This window comes from Dama dama, chromosome 19 (genome assembly GCF_033118175.1).
Source record: "Dama dama isolate Ldn47 chromosome 19, ASM3311817v1, whole genome shotgun sequence".
NCBI classification, from domain to species: domain Eukaryota; kingdom Metazoa; phylum Chordata; class Mammalia; order Artiodactyla; family Cervidae; genus Dama; species Dama dama.
Genome location: NC_083699.1, coordinates 19865865 through 19883110, shown reverse-complemented (window position 1 = coordinate 19883110; position 17246 = coordinate 19865865). Strand labels below are relative to the sequence as shown.

At 35.2% G+C, this 17246-nt stretch overlaps 1 pseudogene; it reads right to left on the bottom strand.

Annotated features, from left to right (window-relative positions):
• Positions 1-1746: 1746 nt before the first annotated feature.
• LOC133074056 (dysbindin-like) lies at positions 1747-15098 on the bottom strand (annotated as a pseudogene).
• Between the last annotated feature and the right edge of the window lie 2148 nt (positions 15099-17246).

The following is a 17246-nucleotide window of genomic DNA, read 5'->3' as shown; positions in this document are numbered from 1 at the left end:
ATTGGAAGGACTGATGTTGAAGCTGAAACTCCAATCCTTTGACCATCTGATGCGAAGAGCTGACTCATTTGAAAAGACTCTGATGCTGGGAAAGATTGAAGTCAGGAGGAGCAGGGGATGACAGAGGATGAGATGTTTGGGTGGCATCACCGACTCAAAGGGGATAAGTTTGAGTAGACTCCCTGAGTTGGTGATGGACAGGGAGGCCTGGCATGCTGTGCTCCATGGGGTCGTGAAGAGTCGAACACAACTGAGTGACTGAAATGAACTGATCATTTATATGTTTTATATAAAAATGTAGGTATTAGTACTTTGAATTTTGTCGTTTAACATATGCCCACTTATTGTGTTTTTTTGTTCTAATATTTATTCCAATTGTTTACTGTATGCTTAAAACTCACCATGTAGACCAATATTATTTTAAAATTTTTTTGGATTACTTGAATTTTCTTTGCTATGTACTGCTTAAAGTTAAAAGTATGTATCGTGTGTATTGACTTGAATGCTGAAAGAAAATAATAAAAGAAGTTTTAGATATATATTTCTCAGTATACCAAGATAATATATTGCTATCCTGGATGTCATTTGGATTTCATAAAATAAATAAAATAATAATAGATAAATTAATTGAAATAAAGCTAAAGTTTTAGCATTTCAAAAATTAGAAACATGATAAATATCAAATAAATAATAATTTAAATAACAATTCTGAACATATATGATTATTTTAATATATTTAGTAGGAAATTAAAGTAATCCAAAATTATACATATGATTTTTTAAAATTTATTTATTTTTGATTGGTGGATAATTGCTTTACAATGTTGTTTTGGTTTCTGGTCTTACATTAACATAAATCAGCCATAGGCGTACTTATGTTCCCTCCCTTTTGACCCTCCCTCCCACCGCCACACATCCCATCCTCTAGGTTGTCATAGAGCACCAGGAGGAGCTTCCTGTGTTACATAGAAACTTCCCACTAGCTATCTATTTTACATATGGTAATGTATATGTTTCAATGCTACTCTTTCAATTGGTCCCATCCTCTCCTTCCCCTGTGTCTATGAGTCTGTTCGCTATGTCTGTGTCTCTATTCCTATCCTGTAAATAGATTCATCAGTACCCTTTTTCTAGATTCCATATATATGTGTTAATATACAATATTTAATTTTCTCTTTCTGACTTACTTCACTCTGTATAAAAGGCTCTAGGAAAAAAGATTCATAGAGAGATGGAAATGTTATAACAGTATTTTTCATATTTAAAAATGTTAACAATAGAGGAAGAAAGATTCCCATATAATATTAAGAAAACTTAGACACAAAGTCATATATATACACACATATATGTATATTTTATACCATTTACATAAACAGAATCTCTCAAAAGACCCACTAATAAGCAAAAACTGGTAAAAACTACACTAAAATAATAATTGGGATTATTATGTGCTGAAGGATTATGTGTATATTTATTTGCATTTTTCTTACTCATTTTAAAAGATATTCTGTGTCTTTTAAATATCTGAGATTAAAGTCTATAGCTATAGAATGAGGCAAAAACAGTGTCAAGACAAAGAGGGCATGGTGCATCCTTTTTGGTTTTGAAGGTTCAGCAACAGAACAGGACTTAGGAGGACTTTATCCCATGCACCTCCCACTCTAGGGAGCATGGCATCATCCTCTCTCTGCACACCCAGGGAAGGTCCCTGCTGCCAGGGTGCCTTGCTCTCCACTGCCTCACCTCTTAGCTACCTGCAAGGCAAGCTGTGGAAAGGTACAATTCCAAATCCTGCTGGAAGGCCTCTTCAAAAATACCTCTCCTGCGTCTTCAGCCTCCTTTTCTGGGTATCCTCCACTTCCTGGACCTTCTGGGTGTGTTCTATATCCAGTTCAGCTGTGAAGGTTTCAAATTTTCACTCCTCTTATTTTTCTTGTAATTTTCCAATTATTGAGACTGTTTTTATTTTCTTATTGCCCATATACATCTTCTTGGTTTAGCAGGTGGTTTTCTATCTCTTAAAAACTAGTCTCTACATAGGGGAGGCTATTTATCTTATGCTCATCTCACATGTTAGCAAAGTAATGCTCAAAATTCTCCATTAAAACTTCAAAAGTACGTGAACCGAGAATTTCCAAGTGTTCAAGATGGAGTTAGAAAAGGCAGAGGAACCAGAGATCAAATTGCCAACATCTGCTGGAGAGTTCCAGAAAAACATCTGCATTATTGTCTATGCCAAATCCTTTGACTGTGTGGATCACAAAAAACTGGAAAATTCTTAAATAGATGGGAATACGAGACCATCTTACCTTCCTCCTGAGAAACCTGTATGCAGGTCAAGAAGCAACAGTTAGAACCGGACATGGAACAATGGACTGGTTCCAAATTGGGAAAGGAGTATGTCAGGCTCTATATCATCACCTTGCTTATTTAACTTACACACAGAGTACATCATGCAAAATTCTGGGATGGATGAAGCACAAGCTGGAGTGAAGATTGCCGGGAGAAATATCAATAACCTCAGATATGCAGCTAACACCACCCTTATGGCAGGAAGCAAAGAAGAACTAAAGAGTCCTTTGATGAAAGTGAAAGAGGAGAGTGAAAACGCTGGCTTAAAACTCAACATTCAGAAAACTAAGATCATGGCATGCGGTCCCATCACTTCAAGGCAAGTGGATGCAGAAACAATGGGAACAGTGACAGACTTTTTCTTGGGCTCCAAAATTACTGCAGATGGTGACTGCAGCCATGAAATTAAGAGATGCCTGCCCCTTGGAAGAAAAGCTATGACCAACCTAGATAGCATATTGAAAAGCATAGGTATTACATTGCTGACAAAGGTCTCTCTAGTCAAAGCTATGATTTTTCCAGTAGTCATGTAAGGATGTGAGAGTTGGACTATAAAGAAAGCTGAGTGCTGAAGAATTGATGCTTTTGAATTGTGGCATTGGAGAAGACTCGAGAGTCCCTTGGACTGTATGGAGATCCAACCAGTCAATCCTAAAGGAAATCAGTCCTGGGTGTTCGTTGGAAGGATTGATGCTAAAGCTGAAGCTACAATACTTTGGCCACCTGATGCAAAGAAATGACTCTTTGGAAAAGACCCTGATGCCAGGAAAGATGGCGGGCAGGAGGAGAAGGGGATGACAGAGGATGAGGTGGTTGGATGGCATCACTGACTCAATGGACATGAGTTTGAATAAGATCCGTGAGTTGGTGACGGACAGGGAAGCCTTGTGTGCTGCAGTCCATGGGGTCACAAAGAGTCAGACATGACTCCGACTGAACTGAACTCAAATAGGGGAGATCTGCTGTCATAAATTCTAAACTTGGTATTAAATCTGGAAGTTGCTGAAGCTAGAGCTCTAACTCTCTTGAGCCTGTCTTTTTCTCCCAGTGTGTTGAAAGTATAACCACCTTGCTATCCACTAGCTCTTTAATACCAGCACATTCTTTGGTTTTGCTGTGAAGTGCGGCTATTGTATCTTCATGTGTATACTCAGTTCCTCAGTTATGTCAGACTCTGCGACCTCATGGAATGTAGCCTGTCAGGCTCCTCCTGTTCATGGGATTCTCTGTGCAAGAACACTGAGAAGAATTGTCATTTCCTCCTCCAAGGGATCTTTGACTCCAGAATCAAACCTGCATCTCCTCCGGCTCCTGCACTGGCAGAAGGATTTTTTACCACTGACCCACCCAGGAAGACCACATGTATCTTCATACCTGCTAAGTAACTCTAGTCCAGCAGAGTACTTTGGCAAATGTGGAATATTTTGGGGCTATTGTTGTTGTTGTTTTTTTTTTTTTTGCAATTGTTGGAAAGCTTTCCGAATTGTACTAGTTAAGAATTATAGAACAATTATTATAAGCTAATTCAAGACTTTATCCAATTTCTTTAATCCTAGTATACTATTCTCAATGACATATTTTAATATTTTAAAGCAATTAGTTTAACTCATGCAAGTTATGATATTTGATAAAATAAGTATTCCCAGTTCTCCTTTATCTTCTTTACTTTCTTCATGCTTAGATTCTAGTGCAGTATTGCTTATATCTCTTAGAACACTCTCATTTTGATATTCTGCCTATTCAAAGTTCTCTTAATGAGATAAAGAAATATTCTAACAATAAACGCTTTGCTTTGTAAAGTGCAATTATCTCCCTTCTCTGGAGGACTTCATGATTTGGAATTCTTTCTAAAATCTGGCACCTTTGTTTCATTCATAATATTATTATTGAATTTCCAAGTACCTTAAAGATAATGGAAACTTTTTGAATTGGAATCTCTGCACACATTCCAAGGGAAAAATTGAAGTCAATAACGTTAGATAAGAAAATCTTGCATAGTTCATATTTACAGCATAGCTGGCCACAGAGACTACTATATGCCTTAAATTTACTTAAATGGTACAGAACCACCCAAGACCACAAGAGTGGTTTAATGCCTGTACTTAAGTGGAGTCCTAACCTGAATGGAGGGTCACAGGCAATTGTGATGATCATAGGAGAGTACTGTAGGATTCAGTAGAGATGGCCACAGATAATATCTGTGTGTGTGTGTGTGTGTGTGAGCATGCGCATGCACGCCCTCAGTCATGACAACTCTTTGTGACCCCATGGACTGCAGCCCACCAGGCTCCTCTGTAACATCTAATAATATTCACATTCAGAAACAGAGGGTCCTAACCATGGTAAGAAAACACAGAGAAAATTTAATAGGGAATTAAACAGAATGGACTTTCAATTATGTGATAACAAAGACGGCACTTTCATACAAGCCATAACTCTGAAGGCAATGAAGGATCTTTGGGAAGGGACTCTTTGGAGGCTTAATGGTGAAGAGATATAAAGAGACGGCTGAAAACCAAACTTTACTGGAATTAGAAAATAGTAAAGTATCAAAATGTGTTAGAACAGAAGAGATTCCATCAATTTCCATTCGTTGAAGAAATCACTATAGAAACAAGAAAGGTTGATCTTCCTTCATTAAGAAATGAAAATGAAAGTGAAGTTACACCATCAGTCGTGTCTGACTCTTTGCGACCCCATGGACTGTAGCCTACCACACTCCTCCGTCCATGGGATTTTCCAGGTAAGAATACTGGAGTGGGTTGCCATTTCCAGAAGTCACCAAACCTCACCTTTACAGAAGTTTTCTTTTGTTAGGTCCAGAAAAACTCAAACAATGATAAAAAAATCAATAAACTATGAATGCTGAATCCATCAAATTTACCATAAGAATAAAACAAAATATGAACATAATATTTTTAAGTAAAAAATTTCTCTAAACCAAGCTAACAAAAGTGTAAGATAGCATTCTGACATGAATTAAATGTAACTCAACAGCATTTGCAGAATTGAAGTAACACCAAAAATCAGAAATATAAAGAATCTGATCACAAATGGGCAAATAAAAGGAGAATATAAAATAAGAACTGAATGAATTCATCAAAGAAATGAGAATAAACAACTATAATCTATGAAATGAAGACCAAATGGCAAAGATTGCCCAAAGAGAATATATCCAATCAAAAACATAATATGGGATTTAGAAAATAAAATGTAAATAAAGCCCCAAAATGTCTAAAAATGTAAAAGTGATGAGAAAGAACTGTGTGTGTGTCTGTATTCAAGACATACAGCAAATTAGATGAATTTTTATAAGAATATTCTATCTATAAATTTAAAAGAATTATAGAATTAAACATCATTATTTTTCTATACTCAGTACTAATTGATCAACAATGGTTATTATTATGACAAAACAAAAGGCAGTTATGCTTTATGAATTTCTTTGTGGAAAAACACTGCTGACCTTATTCTGTAATAGTCCAAAAGGGAAAAGTCTTCTAGATCTAACTAGAATTTACAAGATGTAAAGAAGGCAGAGAGGTATGTTAAATCATACTATGGGGATGCAACCAGCATTATCCAGACAGTGGAAAACTCTCAGGACAGGTAAATCTATGTCCTCAACAAGTAAACTGTAAGAGGCAGTGAGATGAGAGACAGAAGTAGAGTTTACAGATAAGGGACTTTAAGAGACAAAGCACCTAATATGAAGATCCTACTTGGATTACGATTCAAAGACAATATCATTCAACTGAAAATTTGAATACTGAAGGAATGTTTGGCGATAGTAAGTTTTGTTAATTTTAAGTATGATCACGTTGCTAACTTGATGTTACTTTCTGAAATCTTTTTTTTCTTATAGAGATTGGACTGCCTACCTATGCTATTCTTTTTCAGTTCATGAAGTTAAAATGGAATTGTAAGGTCTGCCAAAGGTGAAAACAAAAGGCTTCTTGCTAGAATCTTTAGTCAAGGTCTCTCAAGTTCTCCAGTTTTTCTTGAAGTTGGCACACAGTTCTCTGGCTTTTGGAGTCCTTAGGTCTCATCCTTGTGATCCGTCCTCCTTCGTGTTTCATTCCACATTTATTCTCTTATGGGCTATCACCAAAGGAAAACTTACAGCCTCAAAATTCACTCCATGTAGAGTTCCAGCACAGCTTAGTTATCAAAATCAAATTACAAGTTTGCTAGGGATTTTATGGTTTCCTTAGTGAATTTTAACACTAAACATTTTACCTCTACCTTTATCTCTATGAGCTTGAAGAGCTTATGGGAAAGATATTATAAAATTAAGGAAAAATGCAAGTTGCATAAAAATAAAAACTTCAAAACTTAAACACATATTTCTACAAATACAGATTTTAAATTGATATTCAAAATATAAAATGAACATTTTAGAAAATATTAGAATACATAACTAGAAAAAAGAAAAAATCAGTAAAGTTCATTATCTTATCGTATATATTATGTGATAATAGCCACTTGGTTAGAACATATTTTAAAATCTCTGTTTCTGTATGCTTTTGTTTTTCTCAAAAAACCCTTGTGTTGTACTTTTATAATAAGAACATGGGAACTTGCCAAGAGCTTTAATTAAAAAATTCAAACATCTATGATGCCATATTTGTTAATTTTAATGCTATAATTGTTATAGTATAAAATATGAAGTGCAATTCAAAGTAACAATTTATATCTCCTCACAGTTAATCTTGTAACAAGACATGCCTTGAAGTTTTCATCAATATTAAAAGTGAACTCAGTTCAGTTCAGTCCAATTCAGTCACTCAGTCACTCTGCAACCCCATGGACTGAAGCAGGCCAGGCCTCCCTGTCCATCACCAACTCACGGAGTTTACCCAAACTCATGTCCATTGAGTCAGTAATGCCATCCAACCATCTCATCCTCTGTTGTCTGCAGCTCCTCCTGCCTTCAACCTTTCCCAGCATCAGGGTCTTTTCAAATGAGTCAGCTCGTCACATCAGGTATCCAAAGTATTGGAGTTTCAGCTTCAACATCAGTCCTTCCAATGAATATTCAGGACTGATCTCCTTTTGGATGGACTGGTTGGATCTCCTTGCATCCAAGGGACTCTCAAGAGTCTTCTCTAACACCACAATTCAAAAGCATATTTTCTTTGATGCTCAGCTTTCTTCATTGTCCAACTCTCACATCCATACATGACCACTGGAAAAACCATAGCCTTGGTTAGACAGACCTTTGTTGGCAAAGTAATGTCTCTGCTTTTTAATATGCTATCTAGGTTGGTCATAACTTTCCTTCCAAGGAGTAAGTGTCTTTTAATTTCATGGCTGCAGTAACCATCTGCAGTGATTTTGGAGCCCCCCAAAATAAAATATGCCACTGTTTCCACTATTTTCCCATCTATTTGCCGTGAAGTGATGGGACCGGATGCCATGATCTTAGCTTTCTGAATGTTGAGCTTTAAGCCAGCTTTTTCACTCTCCTCTTTCACTTTCATCAAGAGGCTCTTTAGTTCTTCTTCACTTTCTGCCATAAGGGTGGTGTCATCTGCATATCTGAAGTTATTGCTGTTTCTCCTGGCAATCTTGATTCCAGCTTGTGCTTCCTCCAGCCTAGCATTTCTCATGATGTACTCTGCATATAAGTTAAATAAGCAGGGTGACAATATACAGCCTTGACATACTCCTTTTCCTATTTGGAAACAGTCTGTTGTTTCATGTCCAGTTCTAACTGTTGCTTCCTGACCTGCATACAGATTTCTCAAGAGGCAGGTCAAGGGAACTAATGGCTTAATAATTTAAAAGATAGCATTACCTTCTGCTGCAAGCTAGAACCATCAGTGCAGAAATGACTAGGGAGAGACAATCCTTAAGGTCAGTTGAATTTTTCTTTTCAGTTGCCCAGTCTATTAATATATTCAAGAAAAATGGATTCTCCTTATCTTGAAGGACTTAGCAAACAGTTACATTATAGAATATGAAGAATTTGGAAAACGCTATACTTCATATAATTTGGAATTACTGTTTTGGTTATTTTATTTGTATGTCCTCTCCAAAAATGCAGAGCACCTCAAATTTATTTACATCTACTGGCTTTTTAAAATGTTGATATAAAGTAGAATATGCACAAACAGCAAATTTTCATTACATAATTAAGACACACAAAAGGCACACAATTATCCATCCCAAAATATTTGTCAATTTTAACGTTTTTTTAATCAAGAAATAAAATACTATCATTTTGCTACATGGAAATAGGAAACGGCAACAAGATAAAGCAGCTCATATGAACGTTATTTAAACTTTTTGTTTATTTCATATTGTGTCTGCCTAAAATAAGATGTTTAAAAGGCAAGCAATTCCATCTGCTTAGCCAAGCAATAATAAAACAGTCATTTTTTTCTAAAAAATATCAGAGGTAACTCTATTATAATCTTCCATAAATTACAAATAATCTATAGAATAATAAAGAGCATGAACACTGGAGGTGAAAATTTCCTGGGTTCAGATATCAGCTTCACCAGTAAATAGAGCTTTGCTTTGGGGCAAGTCAAGCCCCATACTTTTTCATATCTAAAATAGGATAATAACATAGGGCTATGGTGAAGATAGAAATGACTAATGTTAGACACAAAAAAAGCACTATATAAAATCTGTCATCATTCATGGTTATTGCTAAAATTATTATTATTATTTTTCTGATAATACTATATTTACTACTAATAATAATGTTAGAAACACTGAATGTACTATTTTTTGAATTTTATTCACAACAAAACCTCAGTAACATCTTCTGACAGTCCATGGTAGAATGTTAATTCTATTTTCTGATCATGAAATCATTTCTACTGTAGAACTGACATCTCTTAGTAATTTTTAGAAGAGAAGAAAGGTGCTAGGATGTAGAGGTATTTATTATCTGCGGACTATTATGTGAAAATTTCTAAACATGTTATTGAATTTTGCAACACTTGAGAGGTAATTATTTTTTATTCATATTGATAGATGCTGAAGCCAAATTATACTCTCTACATTATTTGGCAGTGAACACTGCTTTTCTGTAGAAAAAGGAAAATTCAATCTTTGACCCACTATATCATAATTAAGCCATTCTTTAGACACATCACAAAGTAGCTCCACATGTTTATGTTTCTGACATTGAAGTGATGCTAATTATCAATTATCTATTTGGAGAAAACATAGGAATATGGATTGAGTGACATATTTTGCCTTATTCACAGGGTTTTTCATGAGGGTCCAAGGACGTTTTTGGAAATGTTTTTAACTGTGAGAATGTATGCCCCTGGAGCACTGCACTGCTTTGAGAATGTTGTGGTCATTTTGTTTCTGTGTGTGCCTTTTCTTTGTTGTTGTTGTTTTACAAATTGGAGTAGAATTTTTAAGAATTCAAGCTGGGAGTCACACATACCCAAGAAGAGATTTTTTTTTCTTTTATTTTTATACTATAATCTATAAAGGATTCTTTATAATACTGTGTTAAACATTGTTTTGTCATACATTCCTTTTTACGTTTTAATATACTATAATCATTCAGTAACAGTCCTTGGGAAATTTTTTTTTTTGTCAAACATGTTACTAACTACTTCAAGAATAATTATTTTTAAAGAAACGTATGCTCATTTTGATTTTACATAATTTTTCCAAAGATACTTCTTTTGGCCATCATGTATTTACCATACATAATGACACTGTCATCAACACAGAATTGGGAGCCACAATAGCTAACAATTTCCCAAACTTTATGTCAGTCTTCTAGGGACTTGCATTATGCCATTTCACTTTCATGAAAATGAAAGGTGACTTTCATTATCTCTGTTGTATTAGGCAACTTGTATTATCTCTGTTTTACTATTATCAAATTGAGAGGTTAGTTAATTTGGACAAGATATAAAATTTAAAAATACAAACTAAGGTCTTGAACATGAGCCAAAGTTCAAACAAAAATGTTTGACTTCAGGACCCATGTACCACTATGAGAGGTAAAGTCTTGCTGAATTATGATTACTATATGAAATATCCCATAAGTTCAATTTAGCAGGAATTTTCTTTATTCTCTTTATTTCTGTTGCATGAGTATCTTTTTCAAAATATATGCCAGTGTTCAGTATTCCAAGAATTAAATCTTCAATTCATGCTCATTTTTCTCTCATTGAAATAAATGATTGTGAATTCTTAACCACTGTATCCTAGTTTCTGGCACATCATCAGTATCATAAAACATTTGAATAATGCTTACTGTATCCTAGGCACTGTTAAAAAAATTGTATAGCTCCTTTTCCCTGAAAATTACACTCACTTTCATTTTATAGATTAAACTGCTTTCACCGTTACTTGGTCCAATTTCATAGAATTTGATTTTTAGCTTTAAAAATGCACATCAAGACACAGGTACTAACTTTGACTTAACTTAATTTCTTCATAAATTGCATTCAAATCATAAATTAGGTGACTATATATTTTACATGCGAGCTGAAACACTTTTGAGTGAAATGGGCACTAATAATATATGTACCATTTGTTTAGTTTTGCTTTTATTTCCAATATTCTGGGAGGAAAGAAGAAGAATGTGGGACTCTCCCGGCAAACAAGTCAACCCATGACTGAGGAATCGAGTTCTCACTAGTAGCAAATGCTAGCTGAACCGCTCTTTTTATTTTGTTGTTATATGAGTATCTTTAAATATATATGCTAATTTTCAGCATTTCAGAAGTTAAATCATTAACTGGCACCCACTGTTACATTTTAAACAAATCACCAAGATCATATTCTCAGCTGTAGGCTTATACATAAAAAAAAATCACTAGAGCGTTAAATATCAGCCTGTAATAAACTGAAGAAAACATGATATTCAGCAAGCTCACTTTACAGATGAGGAGATCTCAACACAAAGCTGGATGAGATAGACCCTGGAACTTAGGTACATCCCATATTCTCCTAGGGATTCTATCAAAACAAAGCACCTAAAAGTAGCTCAACATGCTCACATTTTGATTTAGCATGCAAATCATTCAAGGAAGCTTAAATTTATTAGCAGGTTTTATGAGTTAAATTTCAGAAATATCATAGGTTTTTATTAATAGAATGCACTATAATGTTAAATGTCTTAAGCCTTTGTATTTCTCTAGGTTTCCTTCTGAAAAAAAAAAAAAAAGATTGTGAATTCTTCACCACTGTACATGGTGAATTCTTCACCACTGTACGTGGTGTCTGACACGTTGTTCCCATTGCCATCATCATCATCATTATCAATACCACCACCACCACCATTTGAATAATTCTTACTATATTTCTTTGGGATATTGTATAGATTATTTCCTTATATTCTCACAATCAGGTCAGAACTATTCTTATCATACTTATATTACATGCAAGGAATCTGAGGTAGAAAGAGGCTAAGTTACTTGATGAGCATACACAGCTGAAAAGTGGCAAAATCAGTATTTAAATACAGAATTTAGTTCTTCAGTCTGCATTCTTTACCATTATACCATATTGCTTTCAATATATGTTCTATTAATTATGCATTCATTATCTCATCTGATTTTTAGTATATCCCAGAGAGGTATTCAAAACAGATACTCTATTCTCAAAATTATAGAAAAGAATAATCAAACTCAAACCATTCAAGTGCCTTATCCAAGCTTATTAAAGGTGGCATCCAGAAAGGGGGGACACTTAAAGTTAATTCCAGTCCTTTTTCAATATCATCTTAAATTAATAGGTTGGGATACATTGGAAGAAAAAATGGGCTATACTAAAGACTGATTCTAAATTTAAATTCATATTTTTCTAAGATTAAATAGATATCAAGATATCTTTATTATCAGATCATAACTTGGAAGACACAAGAAGAAACACAGACACAAAAGCAGGGCAAATAATAATTTTGCAAATGTCTCTAATAAACTAATTGCACAGAGTATTTCAAAGGCTTAGCAAGAGCTATTCTATTAGGTGAGCATTATTCATGTCCACCCACATATATAACTCCTCCATAGTACTTCTTACAGCATATCTTTTGTGTTTCCTACTTTAAATGTCCATTTTTAAAGAATCATTAAATTAAAAGGAGCATGTTCTGGGAAATTCATAATAAGATGAATACTTAATATAGTTTTTGCTTACATTCTTTTTTCTCTTAAACTTGAATAAATTGGGAGTCTATGTGAGTAATGTCTGTAGCCTTATTGTTCTTATATAATCTTTAAGCATTGCACGCAGAATAAAAATCTTAATCACCTCCCTGGGGCCCCTGAAATTTCAATTACTTCACCTAAAACTAATTCCCCCAAAAGTGATATTCTGATTACCTAATTGCCATTAGGATGAAAAGAGATAGTACAAAATAGAGCTTTATAAAATGTAAAAAAAAAATTGAAATATAAAGCAAATTGTTGCAAATCATATAATACATGATTATTAAATGTAAAAGGCTCTGTATATAGTTATCTTCCTCATTTTATGATGTATATTTGATGTGTGGAATTGTAATATAATTTTGATAAGGAAAGAAAGGCTAGGATAGTATAATGAGGTACAGTATGTAAACCTGTTTTCTGAGACTTGTTTTTAACCTACCTACTCATTTCCAATTCAGTTCTTGTTTTATTATCATTCTCAGACGTTGTCACGTCCAACTCTTTTGTGACTCCATGGACTGTAGCTTGCCAGGCTACTCTGTCCATGCATTTTTCCAGGCAAGAATACTGGAGTGGGTTGTCATTTCCTACTCCAGTGGATTTTCCTGATCCAGAAATTGAACTTGCATCTTTTTCTTCTCCTGCATTGGCAGGTAGATTCTCTACTACCTCACCACCTGGGAAACTTTCTGATCTGACAGTGTCTTGGACATTATCATCTAGAATCACAGTGTATAGTGTTATGTAAAGTCACATGGCCAGGAATGCCCCACCAAATGTCTCTTCCCAACTGCAAACTAGGTACTATAAAATGCAAATTGAATTATTTTATTTCCATGCTTAAAATCATCCAGTGGTCTCTGTTACGTACAAAAATAGATCTTATATTAGAAATGGATTAAAATATTGCTTATGATTAACTTCTTCTTATCTTTGAAATCTTTATCTCATTGTTTTCTTTCTCATTTCTTAAAATAGAATAGTGTTTGGCTCCATCCACTTCCAGAACATACTGCACTGTATAATGTCTTCAGCTTTATAATCTTGTTTTCATCTGTCTGGAATGCACGCTTCCTCTGTATAGCCTATACTTCTGTCAGGATTCAGTTTAAGAACAACAACAACAACAAAATGTTCACAGTATAACTAACCCAGAATAACCTTGTACACTCTTTTTAGGGGAGTCACTCAAATTGTATTTTTTTGTTGTTGTTGTTGTTGCATCACTACACAGTCAATCACTTAGATGCTCTTATTTGTGTGATTATTCTTTGCTGCTAATTCCACTGGAGTATCACCCTGCTTACCAGTTAGACCTAACTCCACTTTCTCATTCTATTTACACTCATTTGATTCTAGACATTTCTTTCACTCTCCTTTCTCTTGAATGAGTTGGCACTTTTTCAGGGTCTACACTCATCTATTGCCAGGGCAAATGATACCTTGAATAACCAGCCTAGGTTCTGAGCTACATTGTGGAGAAATATTAGAGATCCCCACCTGTGAGTCATGTTTAATTTACGTATAATAAACTGTCCATATTCAAATTGTACATTTTTGTGTTTCAAAAATATATTTATAGCATACTAAGTCATCATTTTATTCAAAGTCCTAAACAAGTCTCTCAAACCCTGCAGGTTATTGCAAAAGTTTCTCAGTTGTGTCCAACTCTTGGCCACCCCGTGGACTATACATTCTATGGAATTCTCCAGGCCAGAACTGGCGTGGGTAGCCTTTCCCTTCTCCTGGGGATCTTCCCAACTAAGGAGTCAAACCCAGGCCTCCCACACTGCAGGCAGATTCTTTAACATTTGAGCTACCCAGGAAGCCCAATTATAAGTAAAGTTTCTGTATGTGTGCACCTAGCTCTGCTGAACATGCGCTTTCAATCTTTCATGAGAGTGAATTGACAAACGTATTTCCAAATTGGTTTACAATGTGTCTTGATCTATGTTACAGTACAAGATAGTATTTTTAAATAGCCAGGACCCAAATATTGGCTATTCATGTGGTACTTCTATAGTAAAGAGCAAAGCATCTTCTATAGCAAAGAACAAATCATCTATATCCCATTTCTCTCATCTCTAAAATGCGGATTAAAACATAAACCTATTCAAAGGTTACTATGAGCAAAAATAGTAATAAGCACAATGTGTAAAATATAATTTTTGGAAACACTAAACCTTCCAAATTGCATCATCATTATAATGATCAATTTCATGATCTAATAGATTATGGAAAAGAAATCTTTAACTAATTTGCCTGCAAATGACAACATACAACATAGTACAGATAAAGCCTCTGTGAATTGATATATATAAATAAGGCAAAATCATCTATAAATGAAAATGTTGGTTTGGCTTGTTTATCTTGGTTTCTATAAAGTAATGTGTAATTTTTAAATTCTGTTATTTGGGGTTATATGGATGAGACTGGCTTCAACAATAAATTGAACTAATGTCCACTCAATCTGCTATAGGTTTCTGTGTATTTGTGTGATAATTTCCTGTTATATGATAAAAATATTTCCTTGAATTTTAATAAGATAACTAAAAAAAAATTATTATGGTAATTCTTACCTTGTGGTTTTTTCTGGGCCATCTTATGGAATAATTTGAATGAAACTTTTAGCTAACCCAATACTTAAGTAACAGTGAACGTGATAAGAAGAACTGTACAAAAAAATACTAAACAGACATATCTTCAAAGAAGACATAGAGATGGCTAACAAACACATGAAAAGATGCTCAACATCACTTATTATCAGAGAAGTGCAAATCAAAACCACAATGAGGTACCATCTCATGCTGGTCAAAATGGCTGCTATCCAAAAATCTACAAACAATAAATGCAGGAAAGGGTGTGGAGAAAACGTAAACATCTTACACTGTTGGTGGGAATGCAAACTAGTACAGCCACCATGGAGAACAGTGTGGAGACTCCTTAAAACACTGGAAATAGAACTGCCATATGACCCAGCAAATCCCACTGCTGGGCATACACACCAAGGAAACCAGAATTGAAGGAGACACGTGTACGCCATTGTTCATCACAGCACTGTTTATAATAGCTAGGACATGGAAGCAAACTAGATGTCCATCAGCAGATGGATGGATAAGAAAGCTGTGGTACATATACACAATTGAATATTACTCATCCATTAAAAAGAACACATTTGAATCAGTTCTAATGAGGTGGATGAAACTGGAGCCTATTATACAAAGTGAAGTAAGTCAGAAAGAAAAACACCAATATAGCATACTAACATACATGGAATTTAGAAAGATGGTAATGATAACTCCATATGCTAGATAGCAAAAGAGACACAGATATATAGAACAGTCTATTGGACTCTGGGAGAAGGCGAAGGTGGGATGATCAAAGAGAATAGCATTGAAACATGTATATTATCATATGTGAAACAGACTGCCAGTTCAGGTTCGATGCATGAGACAGGATGCTCAGGGCTGGTGCACTGGGATGACCCAGAGGTATGGGATGGGGAGGGAGGTGGGAGAAGGGTCTAGGATGGGGAACACATGTACACCCATGACTGATTCATCTCAATGTATGGCAAAAACTACCATAATATTGTAAAGTAATTAGACTACAATTAGAATAAATAAATTAAAAAAAAAAATCCTCAAGACCCAGATAATCACAATGGTGTAATCACTCACCTAGAGCCAGACATCCTGGAATGTGAAGTCAAGTGGGCCTTAGGAAGCATCACTATGAACAAAGCTAGTGGAAGTGATGGAATTCCAGTTGAGCTATTTCAAATCCTAAAAGATGATGCTGTGAAAGTGTTGCACTCAATATGCCAGCAAATTTGGAAAACTCAGCAGTGGCCACAGGACTGGAAAAGGTCAGTTTTCAATCCAATCCCAAAGAAAGGCAATGCCAAACAATGTTCAAACAACTGCACAATTGCACTCATCTCACATGCTAGTAAAGTAATGCTCTAAATTCTCCAAGCCAGGCTCCAACAATACAGGAACCATGAACCCTCAGAAGTTCAAGCTGGTTTTAGAAAAGTCAGAGGAATCAGAAATCAAGTTACCAACATATGCTGGATCATCAAAAAAGCAAGAAAGTTCCAGAAAAAAAAAACAAACATGTATTTCTGCTTAACTGACTATGCCAAAGCCTCTGACTGTGTGAATAACAATAAACTGTGAAAAATTCTGAAAGAGATCAGAATACCAAACCACGTGACCTGCCTCTTGAGAAACCCATATGCAGATCAGGAAGCAACAGTTAGAAGTGGACATGGAACAACAGACTGGTTCCAAACAGGAAAAGGAGTACGTCAAGGCTGTATATTGTCACCCTTCTTATTTGACTTCTATGCAGAGTACATCATAAGAAACCTTGGGCTGGATGAAGCACAAGCTGGAATCAAGATTGCCATGAGAAATATCAACAACCTCAGATATGCAGATGACACCACCCTTATGGCAGAAAGTGAAGAGGAACTAAAGAGCCTCTTGATGAAAGTGAAAGAGGAGAGTGAAAAAGTTGGCTTAAAGCTCAACATAAAGAAAGCTAAGATCATGGCATCTGGTCCCATCAGTTCATGGGAAATAGATGGGGAGACAGTGGAAACAGTGGCTGACTTTATTTTTTGGGGCTCTAAAATCACTGCAGATGGTGATTGCAGCCATGAAATTAAAAGACACTTATTCCTTGGAAGGAAAGTTATGACCAACCTAGGTAGCATATTAAAAAGCAGTAACATTACTTTGC